Below are 9,550 nucleotides of genomic sequence, written 5' to 3'. Positions count from 1 at the left end.
TCTCTCTCGTTATTTCCTTGCCCATCCATTGCCTCCCTCTCTGGTGCTCATCCGTCCACCACCCACCTTTCTTCTTTCTTCCATGGCCTTCTGTCTCTTTCACCAATCAACTTCCTAACACTTTGCTTCATCCCTCCTCCCCCAAGTTTCACCTATCGCTTGGTGTTTCTCTCTCCCTTCCCCCACCTTTCAGCTTTTCTCTGTCCAGTCCTGCCGAAGGGTCTCGGCCTGAAACGTCGACTGTGCTTTTTTCCATAGATGCTGCCTGGCCTGCTGAGTTCCTCCAGCATTTTGTGTGTGTCGCTCAGATTTCCAGCATCTGGAGATTTTCTTTTGTTTGTTAGGTATTTTGAAGGAACGTCAGAATTAAGGGTTTCCTAAACATACTGCAGAAAATGACCACAGAAAAGCTTTTAAATCTATTTGTGTCCAACATATTTGCTGCCTGTGTGCTTGTTTGCCAATTAAGAGTGTAATGACATTTTTTCCACTTCCCTGGATGAGTGCAGCTCCAATAAATCAATAAGCTCTGTTTAATCAGCTTCTGTTTTCATTAATCCTCTCCTGTAAAGCATCCTGAGTATTGAATGTATCATTCATGCAGACCAGACCTCCATTCACTAGTGTTGGTCATAACACTTTATCCACCCTGACCATTAGCACCAGTGCTCCTTGGAGCTCTGGGCTCAGTTCCCTGCTTTATTCCTTGTATACTCATGACTGTCTGCCCAAGTATAGAACTCCATCTTCAAGCTTGCCAATGACATCATTGTTGTAGGCTAATCAAGAACAATTTCAGATGGAGTATAAGAAAGAGATCGCAAACCTTGTACATTGATGTCAGGCCCTTAGTGTCAGCAGGACAAAAGAGACACAAGATTCTGCAGATGCTGAAAATCTTGAGCTACACACCCAAAATGCTGGAGGAACTCAGCAAATCGGGCAGCATCTATGGAGGGGAATAAATAGTCAATGTCTTGTGCTGAGACCCTTCATCAGGAATGGAAAGGAAGGGCCAGGAGCCAGAATAAAAAGGTTATGTGAGGGGAAGATGTAAAGACTGGTAGGTGATAGGTGAAACCAGGAAGAAGTGGGAATCTAAGAGGAGAGGATAGTGGACCATGATAGAAAGGGAAAGAGGAGGAATATCAGAGGGAAGATCCGGGCTGGTGAAGAGAAAAGAAGGGATAAGGGGGAACCAGAATGGGAAGTGGAGAAAGAGAGAAAGGGAAAAGGGTAAAAATTAATGGTAATGCCATCAGGTTGAAGGGTACTCAGATGGAATATGAGGTGTTGTTCCATCACCTTGAGTATGGCCTTATTGTAGCAATAGAGGAGGTCATGGACAGACATGTCAGAATGGGAATGGAAAGTTGAAATTGGGTGGCCATCAGGAGATCCTGTCTATGTAGTTGATGGAGGGTTGAACACAACCCCGTCCTCATCATTGTAGTTACTGTAGAGATGGTCAATGGCTTCTTGGAATCCATATTACCAGTCAGCTCTCCTGACTGGTGATGTACTTTTTTTAGACATCAGTAAAGATTTGGCCTGTCCATGAGGATTTTCTCAAATTTCTCTGGATGTGCTATAGAGAGTATCCTGATATCTTGCATTTTAACCTGGTACGGCAATGCTTAAACCACTGGAATCTACTGAGTGTCATAAACACTGCTGTCTGTCACATCCTTCCATCCAGTCCATCTTCACAGCATGTTGCATTAGGAAGTCTATCAGTATTGTCAAGGATACCTGTCGCCCTCACTATTCCCTTTTCTTTCTTCTACCTACCGGGAAAAGATATAGCAGCTTAAAAGCCAGCGTGACCAAATTCAAGAACAGCTTCTTCCCCATTGCAATTAGGCCCCTGAGACAACTACCACTTTGACATCTCCTTCCGATTGGTGCTGTCGTAGTCTCAAACCCTCAATTCTATGGACTTCATTATTGTCACTTCAGCATCTGTTTGCACTGCCTTAGTTTACGCTGCTATATTTTGCACTATTCCACTGCGTTTAAGCTTGTCACTGCATTGATTGTTGTATTTATGATTACTATGTATTCTGTTTACTCTCTCACTCGTGCTAGGAATTTCATTATACCCTAGTGTGTATGGACAATACAATAATATGAATCTGAAGCACCAAAATTTCTCAACAGCATGCTCTAAACCTGCTACCATTTGAAGGAGAGGACCAGTGAGTAGAATGGAATGGCACCTGGTCCAAGTAGAATAACGGTCACGATGATTCTATTGCAGCTTAGAACATTCTAGAATTCGAAGTTCAATTCTGGCGCCATTCTGTAGGGAGTCTCTGTATGCTCCCCCCTTGGAATGTGCGGGGTTTTCCCTGGGTGTTCCACTTTCTTCCCACAGTCCAAAGATGTACTGAGTAGGTTAACTAGCCATTGTAAATTGTCCCATGATTAGGTTAGGGTTAACCGGGGTTGTGGTGTTGCTGAGGTGGTGTGGCTGGAGGGGCCTACTCCACACTGCATCACTAAATGAATAAATAAAGTCCCCTCCGCCAGTGTGCATTATCCTGACTTGGAAATATACTGCTGTCTCTTCATCATCAACATTTAGGTTGTGTATTGTGCCAAAACCCCTCACTATTGTTAGCATTTTGTCTTGGCATGAAAGGTTTGGCTCTGAGGAATACAGGAAGCAATCATTTACATTTTGCATATCAAATTTAACTTCAATGAAATGACCACCTAATACAGCTTATTATCAGAACTAGAAAGTAGTAGAAAATATCAAGAGGAAAAATGTCTGATATATCACTCGAACCACAAAATACAACAACATTTTAGAGATAAACATGAGCAGTAAATGTTGTATGAAGACATCATAAAAATAGGATAAGAACTGAAAGCTAACAAGAGTAAAGGCATTATGGATAGTTTTTGAAATTTTTTTTGCGGCTTCTTTGATTTTACTAATTCAAATGAAAAGTGGTAATAGCTTAAGTTGGAGTATTCAGTGAATTGACGATAAGCAGCTGATTTGGGTAAAAACAATTTGTTGCTAGTGATCTCAGTGGCCATTATTCATGTCAATTATTAGTAAAAAGGGAGAAAATTTTCACTGTGACAGTTGCCATGGTGTCTTCTTTCTCCCAGTCACCGAAATCAAATTACACTCCCTCATTTACAGTCACTCTGTGAATGGCACATTGCTCAAAAAAACAATGCTGTCCTTGTGCAGCCCGGAGGGGGATCAATGTGATTTCACAGCCTAACCGATGTAGAAGGTCCTGGAACATTCATTGACATTATAAAAACCTTTGACATAATTTCCAGAGAAAGACTATGGAAGCTGCTGAGTAAGTCTCTGTCCGTAAGGTAATTAGCATAATCAGTGAGCCACATGTCTTGTTGGATTCAAAACTACCCAATTGTAATGAATTTAACGTGTAATTCTGTGACTAAAGGTCATGTAGTTACCCTGAACCTTCCCCAGATATTTAACACAGCTACTTGGGGTGATGGCACAGTGTGTTTACAAAGGGAATTTATTGACACTCATTGATGGATGGGTACACTTGCTTTGATTATTGGTCAAAGTGTAGATAACATTAGGTGACTTTGCAAAGCTTGTGCACAAAAATCACAAGCTGTTCCATTTACACAAAAACATGTTGGATTAGCTACATGTAACAACTAAAACCATAAAATTCCATAGCTAACAATTTTACTAACCTAGATTCTGAATCTATCTTGGACCATGAATTCAAGACATTCAGGAATTTAAAGCTGCTTACTCTTACTCTTTACAGAGGATCAGTCACTATCTCTCACAGTTTCAGAGCAGGCTCAGGAGGCTCTTGGGCTTACTACAGATTCTAAACATGATCTTCAAATGCTCTTATCGTCCTTGTGGAACATCTGGTTGAATGTGGTCATCCTTTGTGCTTCACTATGGTTGAGAATGAAGACGTTCTTAAAGTCTCCTCTTTCTGTTAGCTGTTCAATTTATTGTCACTATTCACGTGCAGGTTCTGAGCTATTGATTGTTTCTGGATTGTCAACCTGTGCCTTTTGCTCTTTTGCATGCTTGTATTCTTATGTGTCAGTCTTACCAGTTTACCATTTCATTTTCATCTATCTTCGGTGCTGTTCCCAGACATTCTCTGTCTATGCTGAAAAACTGCGTCAATGTCTTGGCTTGACTGCAACGATAGAATTTGAGATATTCTAGGCAATGAAATGGAAAAATGTGGACCCCTGCATTTCTGCTGGTGACAAAGACCTCAGCACCCCCCGGATTCCCAGTTCGGAGTTGTCAGATTTGGACTGAATCTTTTACCACAGAATGGGATGGTGGGTATCGTAAGTGCCCAATGGATTGTGCTTCGGTTAGTCTTTTTTATTAATAGTTGAGAGTGAGATCAACTAGGTTCATCTCTTGTCATTTATCACAAACTCAATAAGGTATCTGTCTTTCAAGGTTCTGCCAGACTAGTCCAGGCCAGGACCACTGAGCAACTTTAGTCTATAATGGACATTACAGGCAATCTAAAACAAAACAATGATGCCCCTCCCAAGCCCTGATATTCTGTGTTCTTATTCCTTACATTTCTTCCATTATGTTATTGACAACATGGAGGAGCTTCTTATTAGCTGTGTGGTGGGGAGGGCAGAGGTGGCAGGTAACAAATTGCAAATTAGGAAGAGGGCCCCTCCTTCTTCCCTATCTCCCATGGTCCACTTTCCTGTCCTATCAGATTCCTCCTTCTTCAGTTCTTGACCTTTCCCACCCACCTGGCTTCACCTCTCACCTTTTAGCTTCCTGCTTTCTTGCCCTCACACTTGTTTATTCTGCCATCTTCCCCCTTCCTTCTCAGTCCTGAAGAAGGGTCTCAGTCCGAAAACATTGACTATTTACTAATTTCCAAAGATGCTGCCTGATCTGCTGAGTTTTGTGTGTGACTAACAATTAGCAAAGGTTTCCTTGCGTATGTCTGACCCTGAGTGATAGGGTTTGGAAACTTTCAATTTGCAGGTAACCCCCTCCTGGCTACATACTATTGTTAAGCTGCCTCTGTCCTATAAGTGGGACAAAATATACCTGGGAATGATAACAGAGTAGTCTGGGACAATGTCAGCAAGGTTCTGTGAATATAACTATATCACACTATTAGACCTTAAGACATAGGAGCAGAATTAGGCCATTCAGCCCATCAAGGCTGCTCCACCATTTCATTATGGCTGATCCCAGATCCCATTTAACCCCATACACTTGCCTTTTTGCCATATCCTTAATCTCTGATCGATCAGGAAATGATCAACTTCTGCCTTAAAAATACCTACAGATGGCCTCCATAGTGGCCTGTGGTTTAACATTCCATAGATTTACAACTGTCTGGCTTTTAAAAAAAATCTTCTTTACCTCTGTTCTAAAGGGTTGACCCTCAATTTTGAGGCTGTGCCCTCTAGTTCTGGATACCCCCCCAGAGGAAACATCCTCTCAACATCTGCCTTATCTAGGCCTTTCAATATTTGGTAGGTTTCAATGAGATCCCCATGCATTCTCCTAAATTCCAGTGAGTACAGACCCAAAACTGCCAAATGCTCCTCATATGTTAACCCCTTCATTCCCAGAATCATTCTCCTGAGCATCCTCTGGAGTCTCTCCAATGACAACACATTCTTTATGAGATATGGGGTCCAAAACTGTGGACAATACTCCAAATGCAGCCTGACCAGTGTCTTATAAAGGCTCAGCATTATCTCGTTGCTTTTATATTCTATTCCCCTTGAAATAGATGCCAACATTGTGGTTGCCTTCTTTTCTATAGACTCAACCTGTAAATTAACCTTCTGGGAGTCTTGCATGAGGACTCCTAAGTCTCTCCGCACTGCTGATGTTTGAACCTTCTCTCCATTTAGAAAATATTCCACACTATTGTTCCTTTTACAAAAATGCATTATCATACATTTTCCAACAGTATTCCATCTGCCACTTTTTTGCCCATTCTTCCAATCACATTGCTTCTTCAGCATTACCTGCTCCTCCACCTATCATCCACAAACTTTGTCACAAAGCCATTATCCAAATCACTGACAAACAATATGAAATGCAACGGTCCCAATACTGACCCCTGAGGAACACCACTACTCACCATGCAGCCAACCAGAAAAGGCCCCTTTTATTCCCACTTGCTATCTCCCGCCTATCAGTCATTCCACTCTCCTTGCCAGTGTCTTTCCTGTAATGCCATAGGATTTTATCTTGTTAAGCAGCCTCATGTGGGGCACCTTATCAAATGCCTTCTGAAAATCCAAGTTAATGACATCCACTGCCTCTCCTTTTTCTACCCTGCTTGTTACTACCTTGAAGAACTCCAACAGATTTGTCAGGCAAGATTTCCATTTACAGAAACAATGCTGACTTTGACTTATTTCATCATTAGTCTCCAAGTATCTCAAAACCTCATCCTTAGTAATAGACTCCAACACTTCCCCAAACCCTGATGTTCAGCTAACTGGCCAATAATTTCCTTTCTTTTGCCTTCCTCCCTTCTTAATGAGTGGAGTGACATTTGCAAACTTCCAGTCCTCCAGGACCATGCCAGAATCGAGTGATTCTTGGAAGATCATAACCAATGCGCCTGTTATCTCTTCAGCAACCTCTCTCAGGACTCTGGTATGTAGTCCATCTGATCCAGGTGACTTACTCATCTTAAGACCTTTTGAGTTTGCCTACACTTTTTCCTTTGTAATGGCAATGACACTCTCTCCTGCTCCACGACACTCATGGACCTGAGGTACTCTGCTAGTGTCTTCTACAGTGAAGACAGATGCAAAGTACCCATTAAGTTCATCTGACATTTCTTTATCCCCCATTACTACCTCACCAGCATTGTTTTCCAGTGGTCCAATATCAACTCTCACCTCCCTTTTACCCTTTATATAAACCAAAAAATCTTTTGGTATCCTGCTTTATATTATTGGCTAGACTGCCTTCATATTTCATCTTTCCCCTTACAGTTTTATAGTTGCCTTTTTTTCTGGATTTTAAAAGCTTCCCAATCATCCAACTTCCCAGACACTTTTGCTTGACTGGTCAGTGGGACATCTATCTTCAGATATTGTTAAGTGGGCTTGTATCCTTGATTAATGCCAGGTGATATTTTAAATTTTAATATTAAGAAAATTTAGCATTATGCTCAAAGTGAGGAACTTTCTGGGCTATTACAGCCGACCTTTAAGAACCATGTTAAGGCCAGACTGGGTGAAGGCACACTTCCTTTCCCAAATAACCAAATGAATCAGATGGGTTTTAAAACAATCTTGTAATTCATGATCAGAATTACTAAAACTATTTTCATGAAAACTCTTAATATTTAGTTAACTGAAATTAAGCTTTGCAGGCTGTGTTGAGAGCCAGGGCTGTGGATCATTAAGTCAAACTCTATATTATTAATTCAACCACTTAAACACAGAATAACTGTATGTTGATTGGACCATTGCAGACAGGAGACAATAGGATGGTTAATTATAACATTCCAAGTGCAGCTTTTAGATAAAAACCTGTCGATAAATGATTGATGTACCACTTGTGCTGGCTGCACAACAGCTTTAGTCATCATAATATCTTCCTCTTCTGTCATCTGCCAAGACTGCACAATAGCCTTCATGATTGGTTTGGTCTAGCTGTATTAGGAAAATAAGGAAAAAACTAAGCAAACAATAGCTTGTATTCAAGTTTTTTGCTTTTTCTTGTGACACCTCCAAGTGACAATGGATTTCTAATGACAGCATCTGTATTTGGTGGTTTATCACTGATACCCAACCAGCCAACCATCTACCATGGTATCCCTGCAACCTTTCTTCCAATTTGTGTACTTCTAGACACGATGCTAGCATTATGACCCAAGACCAAAGAATGACACACTGTTGTTGCTGGGGCTTTATTCTGTTGTAACTTAATGGGATGAAAGCATGGTCTTCAGAAAGTAGAGGAACTGAGAAGAAAATAGATGTCATGACCAGTAAGAACCAGCAGGAGTAGGATAATAGATATACTATAAAAGGATGAACAGGTTGAAGTGTGTATATTTTGATGCTAGATTATTATAGGCAAGGGTAATGAATCTAGAGCATGGATTAATATATGGAACTAGGATGGTGTGGTCATTACAGAGACTTAGTTGAGAGAGGGACAGGAATAATGCTCAATTATCCAGGGTTTTGCTGTTTTAGAAAAGATGGAGATAGAAAGGGTTGGGGTGTTGTACTATTAATCAAGGACAATATTACAGCTGTACTTGGAGGGGATATAATGGAGGGCTCATCTACAGGCAGAGGAATGGATATACCGGCAGATTAGGATGGGTATAAAACAACAGGGTTTGCTGTATGGGTAACTTCAACTTCCCTAATGTAGACCAGGATCTCCTTTGTGCAAGAGGTTCAGATGGTATTGGTTAGGTATATATAAAAGTGGTTAGGTGTATATAAAAGGGTTTCTTAAATCAACACGTATATAGTCCAACAAAAGGAGGAGCCATTGTGGACAAAGTGTTGGGTGATCACTTTCAGTGGGAGAACAATTAGGGAATAGAGATCACAACTCTTTAAGTTTTAAAATTGCTGCAACTAAGGGTAAGTATGGACCTTGTGGGAGAGTATTAAATTTGAGCAGGCCATATTACGACAGTATTGGGCTGGAACTAGTGAGAGTTAATTGGGAACAATTGTTTTTGGGCAAGTCCACATCTGATATGTGGAAGATTTTTAAAGACCAAATGCACAGTGTACAGGACATGTATATTTCAGTAAGAACGGAGGACAAGGATAGCAAGATAAGGGATCATTAGAAGTCAAAAGAGGAGGTGAATTTAGTCAAGAACAGAAAGGAATTGTATGTTAGGTTTAAGAGGTAAAATCAAACAGGGTCTCTGACTTAGAAATTATAAAGAAGCTAGAAAGGAACTCAAGAAGGAAATTAGAGCTTAGGGGGATCCTGAAAAGTCCTTGTCAAGTATGATTAAATGAATTCCAAGGTATTCTATACATACATCAAGAGCAACAGGATAACTAGGGAGCAGGTAGGATCACTCAGAATGAAGGAGAGAACATATGAGTGAAGTCCTAAATGAGTACTTTGCATTGTATTTACCAAGAACGACATGGAGGACAGGGAAATCAATGTGGAACTTGCTAATTTCTAGAGCATTTGGAGATGAAAATGTAGGTGTGATTGGGTCTCCTAATGAACCTGTTCCGTGCTGTGTTATTCTATTTTCTCTGGAATTATTGTTATCTATTGTATGGCAGAACAATATCTGGCACTTGGTAATAGAACTTCAATGTCTTGTATTATTTACCATTTTTTCCAGGAGAATTTGACAACTGTATTCCCCTGGCAATCAAGACTTTGGTGACTTGATACACGATCAGATTGAAGTTTGCCAAGACAAGTGCCATTGGTAGTGGCTTGAAATAGGATTAGAGTGAATTCCTTCATGGCGTAAAAGTTCAGAACTGCACTGGTATTCATTGTTGATCTAAAAGAAACCCATACTTAAAAAACAGGCTT

This window comes from Hypanus sabinus, chromosome 2, assembly GCF_030144855.1.
Source record: "Hypanus sabinus isolate sHypSab1 chromosome 2, sHypSab1.hap1, whole genome shotgun sequence".
NCBI classification, from domain to species: domain Eukaryota; kingdom Metazoa; phylum Chordata; class Chondrichthyes; order Myliobatiformes; family Dasyatidae; genus Hypanus; species Hypanus sabinus.
This window is presented reverse-complemented; position numbering follows the sequence as displayed.